Source organism: Sinohyriopsis cumingii, chromosome 4 (genome assembly GCF_028554795.1).
Source record: "Sinohyriopsis cumingii isolate HCF-2022 chromosome 4, ASM2855479v2, whole genome shotgun sequence".
NCBI lineage: Eukaryota > Metazoa > Mollusca > Bivalvia > Unionida > Unionidae > Sinohyriopsis > Sinohyriopsis cumingii.
The window spans coordinates 111,174,110-111,194,095 of NC_142964.1; positions in this window are offsets into that span (position 1 = coordinate 111,174,110).

The following is a 19,986-nucleotide window of genomic DNA, read 5'->3' on the forward strand; positions in this document are numbered from 1 at the left end:
ACCTCCGTTTCTTGTATTTTTATTATCCGCAACAAGTCCTTGACCGATTTGTCTCTATATGTTTATATTCAATATTTAACAAACACTCGAAATAGTAATATTGCGGAAGATTCATATACATGTTCAATCAAGTTACGTAGATGTGTCACTGGCTGGCTAAGAACATTCTTATAAACGAAGCAAATTAAATCAGTGACAGTACATATAACAATGTAAATAGATGCAAATAAATAAAGTATATTTATAACTCCATGTATATGAGAAAGATTTCTCCGTATGAATGAATTAGGAATGAGAAGTGGTAATTGTGTAAAACATCAATATTTTTGAAAAACAAATTATGGATCAGTACCGTTCATATAGTTTGTAATTAAAGGTAAAGTTTATTATACATACAATCTATATTACATAAGCACTGGGGGGGGGGGGGGGGCTTTGTGTGTGTGTGTGTGTGTGTGTGTGTGTGTGTGTGTGTGTGTGTGTGATTTGGATTTTTAACATAGCTTTAACAATTTTTCAGTCATATCGCTAAGATGTCTGCAGTGTGACAGTTTACAGTGATGTCTAGCACTGGGGCATCATGCCGCAGACATGTAGCATGATGTCCCACCCAGTCACATTATCCTGGCACCAGGCCGACCAGTGCTAACACTAACCTCTTAATGCTGAGCGACAAGCGAGGCAGCTGTTAGTACCATTTTTGTAAGTCTTTGGTATGACTCGACCGGGGTCGAACCCACGACCTCCCGCATTCGAGGCGGACGCTCTAACCACTAGGCCACAAGAGGAGGGGGTCAGGGTTTTCCGGACCCTCCCAACCGATTAAAGGAAAACTGTACACACTCGAAAGTACAGCAATTTGTTACTTGAAATTTGACTATCTTCTATTCTTGTGCACGTTTATTGGATATTATGCACACTCTGCGTAAACAGATAAGTTGACTTTTGCTTTGGTGCCCTTGCGAGGAAAGTCGGGGTCCTTTTGAAATTTTGGAAACCCTTCTCAACACTTGATCTGATCCGGCCCTGCACTTTGGATTGTTAATATTTAAGTTGTCATGATATGGTGTGACTCATCGAACGATAGAATCGATAGAGCATGTTTTTACACAGCACTTTACTCGCAGCTAATCGGCAAACGGTGGACAGCATTGTTTAGTGTGTAGCAACGAATTGTTCCAACTCACAAATTACCATTTTAACATTCAATATTGTGGTCAAAATGATAACTTAAAACATAACCATTTATACTTTCGATCATCTAATTTCTACGAACTGATTTAAGCAATGTATACAACGCTTGACTAATTGCCTACTAATGGTAGGTTCTCCATTTTTTTTTCAGACACTAGTCAAAGGACAAGAAAGTTTGGAAAAGTGAATAGTCCTGAACAATGTTTTATTTGTTCTGTTTGTATGATTCATATTTTTTTCATTTTGCAGAGTCTTATTTCTTTAATGTTGTGCAGGGGCAGTAAAAATAATTAAGCGGGTATGATTGTAATGTACTCTTCATTATTAGGTACTGCAATATGATGTAGAACTGTATCTTTTATGCGTGACTTGCTGTCGTATAGACATGCAATTCTGTTTTAAGATTGACTAACGTATTCATATTACTAGTTTACTTGCCTATTTCAGAATAACAGGTATTATTATACATTACAAACAATCCAAACTATCGAACGGATAATCCAAACTATCGAACGGATATAAAGTTTCTAACCATAAGTACCAATCCTTTTAACAATGAGGGCTAACGGGAAGGATACTGAAAATGAATATTGCGAAAAGTGACCGAGAAGAAGAAAAGTTTCGTCTAGTAGGGTCTAATTGTTTTAACAACAGCTACACATTCAAGAATTAACTAGATAAACTACCATCGATCGATATGGCGGCCACAATTATGGTCCCGAATTTTCGCATACCGAGATAATGTTTTGTTCATTACACCCCGAAAATTGTATCAGATGTAAAAAGTAACAAAAAGTAGTTCAACTAGTCTTTACTGGGTAGGCGATCGTTATGATAGTTTCAATATCCATCTTGTCAGGTTGTGGGGAAAACCTGCTGATGCTTCATTCTTCATGTATACACATATTTTCTTATAGTTAATTTGCAGCAGGAGCAAATGGAATAATGTCAATACATAATATGTAAGATTACGACTTTAGACCGATTTTGGACAAAGAAACTGCCTGTGTGTTGTTTAACCATTACGCAACGACCCGTTCGTGGTTAACTTCAAAAAGGAAATTCTACGACCAGGTAGAGGCGCCTTTGATTATTTTGCACTCAGTCAGTGATGTCACGACCGGCTTGGAGCAAGTTCGGACTTTTCGGGACAGGAAATATGAGATTCACAGGTAAGTATTAAATTGCCACAGGTCAGTTTTCCAAAGAGACCAGGTCTTATCCAATCGAAACCGAGAGATTCAAATCTATGGCGGAGTCTCAATAAGCAATTTGTTCAGATTAAGTCCATTTTTAGTTAGTACATGTTTGAACGCCGCTAGAGGTGGATGATAGAGAAATAGGAAGACATTAGACTGTACTCTGAATGCCGAATTTTGTACTCTCGTTAAAAGGTGGGAAGGAATTCTAGTGAAAACGTTTGGATAGGGAACAAAGGCTTCTTGAGGAAGCTTTACGGGTGGGTGTAGATTCGACACCCGAGGATCGGATAGAGGGAAGACACGTGGAGAGCACGTGAGAGGTCTATTGTGACGTAAGCAGTTTGTGGAGAGGCGCAGTGCCGGAAGGAACACGTGGAAGAGGGTACCGAAAGTGTCGGAAGGACGGATCCGGAAGTGACAGGAGAGCACGTAGTCAAGGATACAGGAAGTACCAAAAGATAAATAAGAGGCCGGGAGATCATAGAATCAACATCGAAGGGAAACACTTTCACTTAAGACTTTTTTTTTTCACAAGATGATAATACATTGGCAACTGTAAATAGATCATTGTTTGTATTTGTTCGAAAGAAACAACCATTGAGAAATTTGTTGATGAAATAGTTGAATACGTTTGATATATTTTATTAAATTGTGATACATTTCACCTTGAGATTTTTATACACCTAGACCGTCGGCATTGCTGACTGGAGGCTCGGGGCTATTTAAATTTTAGTTGTCAACCTTCTCCGGTGGTAGAAATAGTACCGCAAGAGGCACGTGTCACTCGTAATTGCAAAAACCGATAGCATTTATATTCTTACGAGTCTATGCTCTTAAAATAAGTAACAGACAAGAGTGAAATGCAACAAGATTTGTAAAATTCAACAAATTGTTTATTTCACTACAATACAAAGAGAAAATAAAAAAAGAACTTAAGGCATTGTGAATTAAATCCCAAAGTAATCATAGAATTAAAGACACAGGTCTTAATAATACATGTTCTGAATAAATTTCAGTGGAAGTTCAAATTAAATCCAACGCTGAAAGTGTTGATGGGCCTATGATGGCTTGTAAAGTGTCGATGTGCCAACAGTCTTTTGTTCGATCACAATAATACTATCAAGAAGAAATCCTTATTTCAGAATAAATTGAGTCTGTATTTCCAAGAATGTTCTCAGACTAATTTTGTATTTCCAGAGATTAAATAATTTTAATAATTCCAAATCAAATAATGTGCACAAGAATAACATGGTTCTGATTGGATGTTAAAGCAGGAATGAATAATCTTTCCAGTGACAAGATTTTATTGTCCTCTACTTGACATCAGGTCACAATTAGCATTTTCTAAAAATAACTATTACCTAACGGAAAATAAACTTCTAGAAACATCTTAATGTTTACAAAATAAAATGTTAGTTATAATTAGAAAGTCCGTTCCTAAAATTATAATATAGAACCTGAACTATGTCAGGTACGCAAATTGTATTTGAATTCCAAAAACCTAGACCCAAACCTGAATAAATTTTTTTTTACTTCTAGTAAGAATGATCGTGATATTAAACCCATGTACATAGAGAATATTTAACTATGTATTGTTTACAGAACAAAAAAAGGAATCAATAACAAGAAGTCGAACATGCAATTTGACATAACAATAGCATTTAATGAAATAAAAAATGTTTAAAAAACTATTTAACAAACAATGCAAATAATATATATAAAATCAATAAAATAGACACTAACAAATCAGTGGGTCTTCGTGGAATTAAACCTTAATATCTGAAAATGTTGGCTTTATCAATATCTGAACCATTGAAATATGTTGTTGACTGTATCACCGCCTGTACATTTCCAAAGCCGTTGAAGTTAGCAGATCATAAGGGAAGTGAAGAGTATGACCCATTCAACAATAGACTCATATTTGTTATATCTGTACTTTAAAAAATATTGAAAAGCATGTCAGCAAATATATTTTATGATATCTTAACAAGTGTCATCTACACCATAAATCACAATCAGGTGTCGGACATAAATCATTCATGTTAAGGTGCATGGGCGACGAAACATGTAGACCAATGGCTACTAACTATCGAATCGGAAGAAAGTACTGGTGCAGTCTTCATTGATTTAATAAAAAAGCAATTTAAAATTGTAATTTGTTGCCTGGGCAGCTAGAGCGATATTCTGTTTACTTCATTAATGACATTGTTGTGATTTTTCGCCGCTTGACATCGTCATTGTTTGTTTTCGCGTTGAAGCTGTCCAGCTCGGTCAACGCGGCACTACATTCAACTGCTGTTACGGTGGCCTCCGAATATAGTTTGGTAATTCGACACGAACTACTTTCCACGGTTGTCATGATTTCAATATGGCGACTCATTTTCGTCGGAAGTTTTGTGCATAATATTTTTCTACCAGGATTAACTGAGAGCGATATATCGCTGATATATATTCAAAGGAGGCTTCTCTGACTGTAATTGAGGTAGCTATTTCAAGTCCCACTGTGGCCGTGCTGGTATTAGCACAAGTGACATCAATGATTTCACTTACACGTTTGTATCGCTGTAGTAGAGTATACACTGGCGTTTACTGATCTCGGGAAGCAAGCATGCCTACCTCGTTAATTTTATTATGTCGATACTATTGAGGGTCTATTATATTATAATGCTGGCACTTTAATTACTGATTCACATGTACCCGCTCTGCGCTTATGTGTGAAAGGTCAATGCAATAAACATAGTCTGCTTGTGCTTAATTGTTGTCATCTGGACTAAATTCGAAACAGTATTTAACTAAACTACTCCCCACCCCCTTTCAGAATATATCCAGAAGTCCTTTCCAGTTTGATTAACCCTCCAGTGGACTCAGCGGTGGTGTATGAAACCCGTGGGATGGGGCTTAGACACCAATGATGCATTTTGCCTCGCCATGTAATAAAACTCGATAAACGCCAGTCCATATTAATCAAAATAAATTACCGCGAGTGGATTAGCCGAGTATATGACCCAGTGAGTACCAGCGATATCAATGGAATCTGAACTTTAAATTTCCGTTTCACATGGCAGTGGCGATTGTGGTAATACATCGCGCATAAAACACCCCTGAAACATTTTTTTTTAGTACCATATCAAGTACAGTAGTTCAAAATTTGACATCTCAGTCCCGGGCTTATTTTTCATCCAAGGCCGGCAACCTGGCAGCGGCTATGAGCTACTCTCCACATGCAGACTTTCCCAATGGCATTCCAACCACACCAAGCATGGTGACCATTGCAACAGCAGGCGTTGCAGCGGCAAACAACCCGGGTATTGCAGCGAGAAGTGAGAATATTCCGCCAGTTTGGGCATATCGGAGTCCTCTGCGACTGATAGTATTATTTTCACACTACGCCGAAGTTCTCATGCTTTACTGAAATGAATTCATCTGTAGCTCCGTTTGTGCTGGACGATTTGGGCCATCGCTCAAATGGGACCACTCTAATTGTAGTGTTGTCCCACAGTTATTACAGGAGGCTGATCGTAGTTTTGTAATCTGACTCTGGATCGGTTTAACATTCACGTGGATGTATGACATATTTTAGTGCAATGTGTATGTTCCATTAGAATGCTAGCACTCCACTACCTGTTTTCCACAGGTGCGTCCTCGACTTTTATTCGTCCACGGGCCCCCTAAATGTCCAGTGTTTTGTCCGACAACACAACACAAATGCGATACGTCTAAACCCAAACAATACTCGTGCCTATGTTATCCACACGGGCTCGGAAGTACATGTCAATCTTGTAATTCCAGTGAATAATATACTGAATAAATAAATCCACCAAAATTAAAAACTGAAACAACAATAAGAAAATTCTGCTTCAGATGTTAAAGCAAGAGCGAATAATAATGTTTCAGGCAACAATATTATATAATAAAAAGCTAAGCCACAATACAGAGTAATGATATTGTCCGCTCTACAACTTTCAAAATTTCCCAAACGTTTAGAAATTTCCAAGTGAAGAACTGAATGTCATAGACTCAGATTTAGGTAAACATGTTTACCATTAATAATTATTTGAATATTTATTCTATAATCATGGAGAACTATTAGTTAAGTATTATGTCGTTTCAAAATAAATGTCATTGGTCACGTACACCATTAACATAATTTTGGCAAAAGGCAAAGAACAAAATAGAGATATACATAACACATAATCATCGAGAAAAAGCCAACAAACAAAAGTTAAATATACATAACTAAGGGCAGTAATAAGTTGATAATGTATGTGACAATTTGATGAATTTAATTGTATCAAAACGAGATATAAAAAAAGACTGAAAGCTTTAACTTGCTTGTTATGCCCAATAGTCCTTATAGATTGCTTTCCTCACTTTTCAAACTCTGCAAATCAAATACGACCTTGAAGTATTGATGCACGAGGACATCATATCTGCTATGTTGAATATCTCACGACTACTAGGAAATACTTCGCTGACGGTATTTTATCAATATTACCTAAGTTAACTTTTGTTTTTCCATGAAGACTTGCTGAAAGTAGATTTGAAATACTTGGTGACCCTGAGAGTACATTTATATTTTGGAAAATAAAACTGGGTCAGTTGTATTTGTATAAAAATAACAAATCATAGTATACAAAAAAGACTCACCATGATTCATGTAAAACCGTGTACTCGAGTGAGATATGAAATTATTATAGCACATTATCGTACATACAGTCCTTTTCAAAATCAGTGTAAGGTTTTAGCCACAAATTTTAAAAAAATTCTAATCTATGTTTATTTTGTTTTATATCTTATCCCACATTTTCAAATCCATAATTGAACCCTTGTTGCTCATCCATGTGTTAAACATGGGGAAACGACGTCCATGTGTTAGGCACGAAAAGCCAGATGTCTATATACAAATGGCATTTGCCACTCTAGTAAGTGTTAAGCCTGAGTAACAAACATTGGGGTCAAAACAGGAAGTGGTTCGTATTATGCAAACACAAAATTCTAGTTTTCATTATATTATCTGTGTCGTCTGCATAAGACTTTGCACTTGGTTGACCTTCACTTTTGCAGAAGATATTTTGAATGTGTGTTTTCTGGAACCCAGTGGTACTTTTCAGAAAATAAATGTTTTAGCAATTCATCGATATATTTTGCTGACTAAACACCTGTGTACATATATTTTGCGCTACATTGGATTTGCTTTGATTTATCACATGGTCTTTCAAAAAAGTCATTGCTGATATGCATTGGAAAACAGAACAATATAATGCATATGTCAGCTTTGCAAGAAGTCATATTGTAAATGTTTTGTAAGCTCTACATAGTGAGAGCATTCGTTAATATAGTTACAGTGTCGATGTATTTTCAAGAACTAAAATTGAAGTCATTATTTTCTTTCTCTTTTTAAAAGTGGATTTTATAATAAGTGTAAACCAAAACAAGTAGTTACACATACACTTAATGTAACAGGAAATCAACAAGAAAAAAATAAATAAAACGACCCAAGATTCTGAGAAGAACACGGTCTATACGGTTAATAATTTGCATAAAAACAGTTGTCGTAAAATCTTAGATCATAACTGTTTGTCTTATTTAAAATAATCAGTAAACATTTTGAGTACACGCATACCCGAAAGTTTCGCATCTACCATGCCAAAAAAGAGTTTTAGTGAGAAACGTTTGATATATTTTGATTGTAAAATATTTGTCAAGATGAATGTTCATAATGATATCGATCATTATTTATGCCATGAATCGCATTAATGTATTATTGTTATACAGAGGTGATGTCAATAGTTTTGAAGCTATGACACCGGTTCTTAGTCTCTTGAGGAAGAGAGTAACGACTGGAGACGAATGTGCAATATGCAGGTAATATACCAGGACTAAGGATCAATGCATTTGTCTTTTGATGCCCAGTAAGTGTGTATACAATTATGATGTGAGAACCGCAGTAGGGTATAGCTTATGACCAAGGAACAAGGTCATCGGTGTGGGAATAGACTCTTGGTTCGGTATCAACTGCATGTATGCTTTTATCTTTTTATACTCACAGTGTATACTTATTTATATTATGTGGATATCAACCATAATATACGAGCAATAATGTTATGGTTAGATTAGTACACATACATAATGACACTATACCGCCCCTCTCAACCTTCCGCCCACACCGTTCCCGCACATACACATAATTCCATGTGCGAGGGTTTATGAGAAAGATTAATTTTGAAACAAGAAATCTAGCTATAATAAATTTGTAAATATAAATAACAGCTGTTTGGTCATATAACAACAATAATAATTATAACACTTATCCTCATCGACTTCATAATCAGAATCATCATCATCACACATTAAATGTTTGGAATATTATTTCTCAGTTTAAAAAGCCTTAAATGTATGTGCAGCTGAATTGTAATATGTTCGCTTATCTTACAAGTTAAAAAAAATTAAACAGGTATATGGGTACAGACAGCTAATAGTGTTACTGCAAATAGTTGGCCAGATTACTATACGTTTGTGCTAAGGTCATCAGATAACGCTTACAGTTTGTAATCATCAAATCACGCTTACATCTTATGAATGATCTATCTGTAACACCTTTGCATTAGCGGATACAATAATGATGCAGCATCTGCTATTATTATTATTATTATTATTATTATTGGAATATTGAAAATGGATTTCTAGATTTCTATTCTTTTAAGAATACATCTGCGGTTATAAGAAGAATTGTATGTTCGTACTCGGTAAGGATGTGTGTGTATGTGTGTGTGTGATTTGGATTTTTAACGTAGCTTTAACAATTTTTCAGTCATATCGCTACGATGTCTGCAGTATGGCAGTTTAATGTGATGTCTAGCACTGAGGCATCATGCCGCAGACATGTAGCATGATGCCCCACCCAGTCACATTATCCTGACACCATGCCGACCAGTCCTAACACTAACAGAAGTATATGGGGCCACCCTAGCGACAATGAGAATTAGCATTAAAAACACCCCTGGGTAAGATTAGCGACAATGGAAATTTAACATTAACCACCCTGGGTAAGATTAGCGACAATGGAAATTTAACATGGGCAAAAAAAACCTGGGTAAGATTAGCGACAAGGGAATTTTAACATGGGCAATGGAAATTTAACATGGGCAAAAATCCCTGGGTCACTCTGGGGACAAGGGAATTTAACATATGGAAATTGAACATGGTGAGTGTGTATAGCGTCAAGGGGAATTGAACATGGTGGGACTGTCTAGGGACAATGATGGTAGAGGGTCAAACACAACACAGACAGAGACATACATACACTAGTACAAGCGTGAGATTTATATATAAAGCATTACCAAGACCTGAAATCTTGCTGGGGTGTTCAAAAATCTGCATATTTGTAATGATGCTATAAATAGCTATAATCAAGGAAATGTTCAACGACAAAAATGGATGTGACTAAAAGTAACGCTAAAATGACGAAATTGACCCAGAATTTAAAGGAAAATAAACATATCCCCGAAAATTAAGTTACAATGGTTTAGACTAAAATGGATAAAATTAGTAACTACTTACAATATCAACTTGTGTGACGATCGTGGATAAACACCCATGTATCTATTTATAGCTATAATCAGCTAAAATTCATATGAAATCCCACTATCTATTTATACTACAACTTGTGGGTTATTCCTTTGGAAAATCCCACTATCTTTTTATAGCCTCAGCTTGAGTGACGTTCCTGTTTATGAATTCTAGTACATATGTATAGCTACAACCTATGGAAATCCCCAAGTCCATATTTATAGTCTCGAAATTTCCAGCGTCAGTGACGTCACTGTACTGAACACTAGGGGATAAATGTCAACAGTGTTGCAAGTGGCTGACCTGAATACACGCTACTGCAGGTAGGTAGGTAGAGTGTATCTGATAGGGATAAAGTGAGTTTTTATAGGGACAAACAGAGACCAATACACACACACCCACACCCACACAACGTACGCGCGCAGACATACGCACACACACACACACACACTGCCTCTTACGTTCTTCTTCTCTCTCACTGAAATCGTGCGATCGTTTCATCTCGATTGCTGATTCAGAAATGATTTAACCAAGTTCATTCTCTCCATATATACCCTCTCTACCTCTTGTTGTCACAATGACTTGGTATATTTCACAAGGGCAAGTGAAAGCCAAGCATATAGGAGCCCAACGACAGCGGTGCGTCTTAAACACCTCATGCATCTTGATGACCCTTCGATTCAAACCCTCCACGAAAGAAAAAATTTGCAAGAAAAAAACCCAGACAGTTGGTGTCTTCAAGAGAGCTAGAGACGCCGGTACTGTGTCGCTGGGACACGTACGTACTCCAGAAAACTACGCCACTCGACAACGTTGTCTCCTTTTCTCAGTCACTTCTACTTTGTCGCTGAATACATTCTACCAACCCTGTTTTAACACACGTTTCTTCATCTGATATTTTTAAAAAATATACTAAACGCATTTTTAAAAGAACTACCCTTTCTCGACAGCAGTGACGGCGTCTCCTCCTGCTGTTACCACTGTTGCTGCACAAAGATGATCTTTCCTTAAGATCAAAGTATGAGACAGAGCAAGTAAGTTGTGAAGTTCAGCGGAGGTGTCTAAACAACAACTGTCAAGCCCCTATGTTCCATTTCTGTTTGTGATAATAACTTGTGATACTTCACATTTTCTAACGTGGAAATCTTTACAAACCGTACAAAAGTTATATGACTTTGGCTTCTGACAGTTGTACAGACTCTTCACTTTATAAGTGTCACGAGAAAATAGTGTATCCAAGTTTTACCATTTTCCAAAACACCCACACACTTGCAACGTGACCAGAATCTGTACTTCTTTATTTGTGGATATCCAACAGACCCGTCCCAGCATATATAGCTGGTTAAGAACTGTAGGAATATCACCTCATTTTTTTTCCAGAAATATCAAAGCTTTTATGTGTATCTTCCCTATTCCACCCTTTATTAGTGCTTAGGTATATTCCCTAAAAACACAAACAATTTGGAACAAAATTAAATTTTGAATTACGGTTTCTCTCTGTTTATACATTTTTTTTTTCAAGTTGTTGGTACATGGCATATGACATCCAAATACTTTCTCAAACAGAGAGGCATTTCTACACATGTCATTGCCTTTGTTAAATTCGGTTTTGTTGGTTAGTCATCGTTAATCTTTAATTCTATTTTTATGATGTATTTCTTTTTTGCTAGAAGATTTAATTTATTTATGTTGTTTAGTCTGTTGCTGCAAAAAAGAAAATGCATGTATCTATAGCAAAGTGTTTAAGTTTGTTCAGTTTTTTATTTCAAGCTCTACAAAAGGTATCAAGTTTGTCTTGCAAGGGGATTGAAACTTTAAGTTACGCGGACGTGAAGGAAAACATACCTTTGTTACTACAATTTGCTGTCTTTGTGTTCGTTCTAATCATGCTTGCCTTATATCTTTTTGTTTTAGGATCATATTTCTTCTGATGTAAATACATACATCAATGGATAGACAGCTTGGGTTATCATCCTTGAGGTTCACTGTACTTTTAGTTTCTTTACTTCATACAAACCCCAAAATCACTAGCTTGAAGGGAAAAAAAATAACAAAAAAACTGACACCTGGTACTGTAACACATCTGTCTCTGTTGATGTGAGTGTGCTTGACAAAATGTTTGAGTAAGATTAAAAATGTTTGTCAGTTTCAAAACTCGAACCAGTACTGTGGCCGTTTAATATTTTCATGTGGCAAGAAGAAATGGTACAATACGCAACAAAGGGATTGTACATTTACACTCCAATCTGTCTGCACTGCAATGGTAACAACGCTCTTGCGTTGACATTATTTTGTCACACTACCTAAGAAAAAACAATTCATCACTCATCATAAACGATTTCATTGGCTATACATATTTTCTTACCGCTTTCGCTTCGAATTGACTTCAGTACCTTTTCGCACAGTGACAAGATTGGACGTGTTTTTTTGCTTTTTTTTTTTTTTTATTCTGCGGCTGGTCGCTACACTACTTGCTCTGAATTTACAACCAAACATTGTGTTACGCATTGTAAGTGACTTCATTGGGCCAACCGATATTTTTACACTTCTGTCTCTATTCATGTGAGTGTGCTTGTCAAAATGTTTGAGGATAGGACGAACATTGTTACAATTTTTTCCTGAACCCATGTTTTGACTTTAGAATTCAGAGTTAACCATAGGCAGGGTTATACAGTGCAATGTCGCTTGCTTCATTCTTGAAAAAGCCGTGTGATTGTCTTTTTTTCTGAAAAACTGTAAATCTAATGTTAGAAGAAAAAAAATTCCGTGACATGTTGCAGTTCCAAAATAGGATAAAGTTAAGATACCAGAATTGTGCAAACTCAAGCTTTTATTTTATCCAAAGATTTACTGATGGAAGAAAAAAAATCGTTCTACAATTTTTTAGAGTGTAAACTTTTGAAAAAAATAAGATGACAAACGGAACAGTTCGCGTAATTATGGTGACCACTGATCACAGTTTTGGAGAGGTATCTTCAAACGGGAACATATTTCATTAGGGTATAAATCAAAACCAGAGAGAGAGAGAGAGAGAGAAAGCATGTATTCCTACTTTAAAAATATCACGACACGTACGTTTGTTTTTTTAGGGTATATTTTCCTTATGAAAGTTTCAAAGAAACACTCATTCCACTTACATAAGATAAGATAAGAATTCTTTATTTCAGACTACATAGTCTATACATCTAAATTAAAATACAGATATAAAGTAAAATCACTGAAAACATAAAAGAACATACAGAACATAACAATCACATCCATAGAAAAAATACACCCTTTAAAAAATATCACAGGAGTGAACTGAAGACGCATGTGATTAAAGAGTGACCACAGAAAAGTACATCCAAACAAGTCGTGATATATTTCGTAAAATGACTAACATAATTTCCATGAGTCGCCCATGGCGTGATCATTTGTGTGTTAGTTTTATTGTTTGTGAAGTGACTAATGGTCAGGTACAGAAAAACGCGTCTGATCATCTGGCGGTGCGAATAACAAGTGAAACCCAATTTTAAGCTAAGGCGGTGGAAAATATCGACTGACCAATGAAGTCACTTACAATGTGCAACACATTGTTTGGTTGTAAATTCAGGACAAGTAGAGTAGCGACCAGCCGCAGAATAAAAAAAAAAAAAAAAACACGTCCGATCTTGTCACTGTGCGAAACGGTACTGAAGTCAATTCGAAGCGAAAGCGGTAAGAAAATAAGTATAGCCAATGAAATCGTTTATGATGAGTGATGCATTGTTTTTTTCTTAGGTAGTGTGGCAAAGTAATGCCAACGCAAGAGCGTTGTTACCATTGCAGTGCAGACAGATTGGAGAGTGTAAACGTACAAACCCTTTGTTGCGTATTGTACCATTTCTTCTTGCCAGATCAAATACTAAACGGCCACAGTACTGGTTCGCGTTTTAAACTGACAAACATTTTTAATCTTACTCAAACATTTTGACAACCACACTCACATGAATCGAGACAGAAGTGTAAAATATCGGTTGGCCCAATGAAGTCACTTACAATGCGTAACACAATGTTTGGTTGTAAATTCAGAGCAAGTAGTGTAGCGACCAGCCGCAGAATAAAAAAAAAAAGCAAAAAAACACGTCCGATCTTGTCACTGTGCGAAAAGGTACTGAAGTCAATTCGAAGTGAAAGCGGTAAGAAAATATGTATAGCCAATGAAATCGTTTATGATGAGTGATGAATTGTTTTTTCTTAGGTAGTGTGACAAAATAATGTCAACGCAAGAGCGTTGTTACCATTGCAGTGCAGACAGATTGGAGTGTAAATGTACAATCCCTTTGTTGCGTATTGTACCATTTCTTCTTGCCACATGAAAATATTAAACGGCCACAGTACTGGTTCGAGTTTTGAAACTGACAAACATTTTTAATCTTACTCAAACATTTTGTCAAGCACACTCACATCAACAGAGACAGATGTGTTACAGTACCAGGTGTCAGTTTTTTTGTTATTTTTTTTCCCTTCAAGCTAGTGATTTTGGGGTTTGTATGAAGTAAAGAAACTAAAAGTACAGTGAACCTCAAGGATGATAACCCAAGCTGTCTATCCATTGATGTATGTATTTGCATCAGAAGAAATATGATCCTAAAACAAAAAGATATAAGGCAAGCATGATTAGAACGAACACAAAGACAGCAAATTGTAGTAACAAAGGTATGTTTTCCTTCACGTCCGCGTAACTTAAAGTTTCAATCCCCTTGCAAGACAAACTTGATACCTTTTGTAGAGCTTGAAATAAAAAACTGAACAAACTTAAACACTTTGCTATAGATACATGCATTTTCTTTTTTGCAGCAACAGACTAAACAACATAAATAAATTAAATCTTCTAGCAAAAAAGAAATACATCATAAAAATAGAATTAGAGATTAACGATGACTAACCAACAAAACCGAATTTAACAAAGGCAATGACATGTGTAGAAATGCCTCTCAGTTTGAGAAAGTATTTGAATGTCATATGCCATGTACCAACAACTTGAAAAAAAAAAAAGTATAAACAGAGAGAAACCGTAATTCAAAATTTAATTTTGTTCCAAATTGTTTGTGTTTTTAGGGAATATACCTAAGCACTAATAAAGGGTGGAACAGGGAAGATACACATAAAAGCTTTGATATTTCTGGAAAAAAAATGAGGTGATATTCCTACAGTTCTTAACCAGCTATATATGCTGGGACGGGTCTGTTGGATATCCACAAATAAAGAAGTACAGATTCTGGTCACGTTGCAAGTGTGTGGGTGTTTTGGAAAATGGTAAAACTTGGATACACTATTTTCTCGTGACACTTATAAAGTGAAGAGTCTGTACAACTGTCAGAAGCCAAAGTCATATAACTTTTGTACGGTTTGTAAAGATTTCCACGTTAGAAAATGTGAAGTATCACAAGTTATTATCACAAACAGAAATGGAACATAGGGGCTTGACAGTTGTTGTTTAGACACCTCCGCTGAACTTCACAACTTACTTGCTCTGTCTCATACTTTGATCTTAAGGAAAGATCATCTTTGTGCAGCAACAGTGGTAACAGCAGGAGGAGACGCCGTCACTGCTGTCGAGAAAGGGTAGTTCTTTTAAAAATGCGTTTAGTATATTTTTTAAAAATATCAGATGAAGAAACGTGTGTTAAAACAGGGTTGGTAGAATGTATTCAGCGACAAAGTAGAAGTGACTGAGAAAAGGAGACAACGTTGTCGAGTGGCGTAGTTTTCTGGAGTACGTACGTGTTTCAGCGACACAGTACCGGCGTCTCTAGCTCTCTTGAAGACACCAACTGTCTGGGTTTTTTTCTTGCAAATTTTTTCTTTCGTGGTAGGGTTTGAATCGAAGGGTCATCAAGATGCATGAGGTGTTTAAGACGCACCGCTGTCGTTGGGCTCCTATATGCTTGGCTTTCACTTGCCCTTGTGAAATATACCAAGTCATTGTGACAACAAGAGGTAGAGAGGGTATATATGGAGAGAATGAACTTGGTTAAATCATTTCTGAATCAGCAATCGAGATGAAACGATCGCACGATTTCAGTGAGAGAGAAGAAGAACGTAAGAGGCAGTGTGTGTGTGTGTGTGTGTGTGCGTATGTCTGCGCGCGTACGTTGTGTGGGTGTAGGTGTGTGTGTATTGGTCTCTGTTTGTCCCTATAAAAACTCACTTTATCCCTATCAGATACACTCTACCTACCTACCTGCAGTAGCGTGTATTCAGGTCAGCCACTTGCAACACTGTTGACATTTATCCCCTAGTGTTCAGTACAGTGACGTCACTGACGCTGGAAATTTCGAGACTATAAATATGGACTTGGGGATTTCCATAGGTTGTAGCTATACATATGTACTAGAATTCATAAACAGGAACGTCACTCAAGCTGAGGCTATAAAAAGATAGTGGATTTTCCAAAGGAATAACCCACAAGTTGTAGTATAAATAGATAGTGGGATTTCATATGAATTTTAGCTGATTATAGCTATAAATAGACACATGGGTGTTTATCCACGATCGTCACACAAGTTGATATTGTAAGTAGTTACTAATTTTATCCATTTTAGTCTAAACCATTGTAACTTAATTTTCGGGGATATGTTTATTTTCCTTTAAATTCTGGGACAATTTCGTCATTTTAGCGTTACTTTTAGTCACATCCATTTTGTCGTTGAACATTTCCTTGATTATAGCTATTTATAGCATCATTACAAATATGCAAATTTTTGAACACCCCAGCAAGATTTCAGGTCTTGGTAATGCTTTATATATAAATCTCACGCTTGTACTAGTGTATGTATGTCTCTGTCTCTGTTGTGTTTGACCCTCTACCATCATTGTCCCTAGACAGTCCCACCATGTTCAATTCCCCTTGACGCTATACAGACTCACCATGTTCAATTTCCATATGTTAAACTCCCTTGTCCCCAAAGTGACCCAGGGATTTTTGCCCATGTTAAATTTCCATTGCCCATGTTAAAATTCCCTTGTTGCTAATCTGACCCAGGGTTTTTTGCCCATGTTAAATTTCCATTGTCGCTAATCTTACCCAGGGTGGTTAATGTTAAATTTCCATTGTCGCTAATCTTACCCAGGGGTGTTTTTAAGGCTAATTCCCATTGTCGCTAGGGTGGCCCCATATACTACTACTAACCCTTAATGCTGAGCGCCAAGCGAGGCACCTGTTAGTACCATTTTTCTAAGTCTTTGGTAGGACCCGACCGGGGGATTGGTAAGGAAGTAAAGTATGCTTTTTTATATTGCCAGTTGCCAAGATAATGTCACTTATTTTAGTGCGAAAATTATCATTTGCATATGATAGGCATTCTATTTTGGCCTCGAGTGACCTGACGTTATGATGGTATGTAAAAATCAAGCATCCTCTGATAAAGCCGTGACCGGTTATGGGAACAATACTGTCAGATTCACGCAACATATAAAAAAAGTCTCGCTTAATCATATATTTTAACCACCCATCCAGGACAAATGATCTCAGAAAACTCAATTATCCCAATTGCATTTTCACGTGTCACAACATTTCAGTGTTTTCCCTTGGTTCGACAAGATATATTTTAATCAGTGTTAAAAACAAAAGAAACATTGTACTTCACATTTAAAGGGCCTATTTGTTTATGTTTTGTCATTCTCAGGATATCGTATGTACACTATCTTGAACTCCGATATGGTAGCATCAGTACTTCCATCAACTATATTGAAAATTTGCTGGGATTCAGACCTTCCCTAATTTCTTCTCTAGAGACTCGATCTATTGACAGAACGAAGTATTTCTTGTCAGTCTCTTCCTATCACAAAGTTAATAACCGTTCTTCTCCTGGCTGCACGCCACATTTCCATCTGACAAAGTTAACAACCGTTCTTCTCCTTGCTGCACGTCGCATTTATTATATGTTCTTCTCCTGGCTGCACGCCGCATTTCCATATAACAAAGGGGTTTTATATTGGGCAAGTTGTAGACTGTGATCAAGAGAGTTTATTTACTTAGTTTCATTGTCATTTAGTTTTAAAATCACCTTTCTTAGTGGAATGTTAGCAACTCTTACTTTAGGGATTTTGTAAACATGCTGGCTAATATCATGCATACGAAACCTCTGTGTGTGTGTGTGTGTGTGTGTGAGAGAGAGAGAGAGAGAGAGAGAGAGAGATTTACATTTTAACTTAGCTGTCACAATTTTTCAGTCATATCAGAACCATGTTCAGTTTGGTAGTTTATTGTGACACGTGACATCATGTTCCACCTAATCACATTATCCTGGCACCAGATCACGTTATACTGACACATCCTGAGCGCCAAGCGAGGCAGCTGCTAGTATAATTTTTTTTTTTTAAAATAAGTCTTTGGTAAATTTCGGCCGGGATTCGAACCTGCGACCTCCCGCATTCGAGACTGGCGCTCTGGTCGCTTAGGCCATCAGAGTTCGTAGGCTCGTCCATTTCGAGGCAATAACATGATATCTAGGGGTATTGTTTGAATAATTGCTAAACATCTTCCCTTAAGAATCGAATAATTCAAGCTATGTGTAGTTATCACCCCAATGTGGCTGAACGTTTATTTGTCTCTTAGTTGTGTCACATTTGACTTTTTTCCAGCCTTATGTCTCTATGGAAAAATAGTTACCTCAGACAAAGTGGCAGCCTTCCAGTTTAGCTGCATCTAATAAGTTACGGTGTTTTGTGATACTGAAAGCAAAACTGTACCCGGCAGTGAATACAATTCGTTCTTATTTATTGGAGCCCTGGAATAAGACGAATTCCTTTATAACAGCTGATTTTCTGTTTGTTTTAACCCATGAGGAAATGTTCTGCTAATGCCATGACCTGGAGCAAAACTTTCGACTGCCTCTGAAAAAGTAGATGAAGCCATAATACTTCACATGCATGTATACCATAGAGTCACGTGGGAAGATGCTGTTCAACTTTTACAGTTATTGAAAGTTATAGTCGCTGTCTTATCATCATGTATAATGACTGCTTTAATTACCGGTATTAGTCTATCAAAATATAATAAAATACGTTGTAATGCTATAGAATAATCCTGACATCCCATCGAATTAAATAACACATTCTTATAGGCAACCCATTGCCTTTATTAGTTTGCTCTGACAGGTTCCAGAGAAGAAAGAATTGAATCTGTAACCAACCTTAGTAATAATTGCATTAAAATAATAATATACTTAAAGTCGTCTTGAATGTTGCTGATAAATAAAAGGTTAAGTAAATAAATATTAAACATGAGTATATCTCAGTGCATATACTTCTGAACTACAGGCAACGAATCCAGTACAGTACAGTACAGTTAAACGCATGACTGGAAGATACGTACACGATTGGCATCAACCATATATTTTACTATACCATGTATTCGAAACATGTACAAGATAAGAAAATTTAATCATTAGTGGGGCTAGTTTGGAATTTGTGGATTTATAAATATCATTTAACTGGCGTGTTCACTTTGCTAGTGAGTCTGGAATATCTGATCTCCTCACCCCATCCTTTCCCTCTCTTTTGGACAGGTTGTATGATTATCAAGTACATCAGTTGATTCAAGCATTGACTAATTAGTACATCACTTGATGCAAGTATTGACCGACTGAGTTTCATGCTCTTGACTGGTTATAATGGTTTCAAATAAAAATCATATTTTGTTAATGATATCATATTTCTTGACCGCTTCCCGTCCATGTAAAGTTGGGAGGGGAGGATGATCTGTGTCAACGTAGAATGAAGAGGTTTTGATGCAAGGTGTGTGCTCTCAAAGCAAACTTAACAATACTTTGCTAAAAATGGATTCATCTTATTTGTTCCATAGGCATACTTCTTCAGTCAGATATCGATCTCACAGTGTCTGCGCAAATACATCGGGCACTTCATAACTTCTGCTCAATATAGATAATGTTAGATAAAATTAGCTAGGACACGTGACAGAACACAGATTCTTAAAGTGTCATAAATGTTTTTTTTATAATAATTTTTTTTAAATTTAAAATATCAAGAAAATCAT